Raw genomic sequence first — 1,313 nt, 5'->3', positions numbered from 1 at the left:
TCGAACCATTATAAGCCAATTCCTTGGGTTTGGGTTCATGCTTTGATCATGGTTTCTAGTGATCCATGCGCTTGCATAGAACTCTTGAACCGTTAAGATTCCGACTTGTTGAATAGGATTAGAGAGAACTTCCCATCCTCTTCTTCTAATCTCTTGTTGGATCTCCGGATATTCGCCCTTTTAAGCTTAAAAGGGACCTCATGGATCACCTTTTTCTTGGCCACAACTTCATAGAAGTGGTCTTGATGGGCTTTTGAGATGAATCTCTCCATCTCCCATGACTCAGAGGTGGAAGCAATTACCTTCCCTTTTGGTGGATGAAATTGTGATCATCAACAATGGCTCCAAAGACTTGGTGCTCTCAAACATAAATCACACTTTGTCACAACTCCGCACAACTAACCAGCAAGTGTACTAGGTCATCCAAGTAATACCTTACGTTAGTAAGGGTCGATCCCACAGAGATTGTTGGTATGAAGCAAGCTATGGTCATCTTGTAAATCCCAGTCAGGCGGATTCAACTATATTAAGAGATTATTGGATTTTCGAATAATAATAATAAATTTAAACAAAAAATAAAGATAGAGTTACTCATGTAATTCAATGATGGGAATTTCAGATAAGTGTATGGAGGTGCTGTGTTCCTTTCGAATCTCTGCTTTCCTACTGCTTTTATCCAATCTTTGTCACTCCTTTCTATGGCAAGCTGTATGTAGGGCATCACCATTGTCAATGGCTACATCCCATCCTCCCTGTGAAAATGGTCCAAATGCTCTGTCACAGCACGGCTAATCATCTGTCGGTTCTCGATCATGTTGGAATAGAATCCCTTGATTCTTTTGCGTTTGTCATCACGCCCAGTAATCGCGAGTTTGAAGCTTGTCACAGTCATTCAATTCCAGAATCCTACTCGGAATACCACAGACAAGGTTAGACTTTCCAGATTCCCATGAATACCGCCATCAATTCTAGCTTATACCACGAAGATTCTGATTAAGGAATCTAAGAGATATGTGCCCGGTCTAAGGTAGAACGGAAGTGGTTGTCAGTCACGCGTTCATAGGTGAGAATGATGATGAGTGTCACGGATCATCACATTCATCATGTTGAAGTGCAACGAATATCTTAGAATAAGAATAAGTTGAATTGAATAGAAAATAGTAGTAATTGCATTAAAACTTGAGGTACAGCAGAGCTCCACACCCTTAATCTATGGTGTGTAGAAACTCAACCGTTGAAAATACATAAGTGATGAAGGTCCAGGCATGGCCGAATGGCCAGCCCCATGAAAGACCGAATGGTCAAAAGAACTA

This window comes from Arachis hypogaea, chromosome 3 (assembly GCF_003086295.3).
Source record: "Arachis hypogaea cultivar Tifrunner chromosome 3, arahy.Tifrunner.gnm2.J5K5, whole genome shotgun sequence".
Classification (NCBI taxonomy): Eukaryota; Viridiplantae; Streptophyta; class Magnoliopsida; order Fabales; family Fabaceae; genus Arachis; species Arachis hypogaea.
This window is presented reverse-complemented; position numbering follows the sequence as displayed.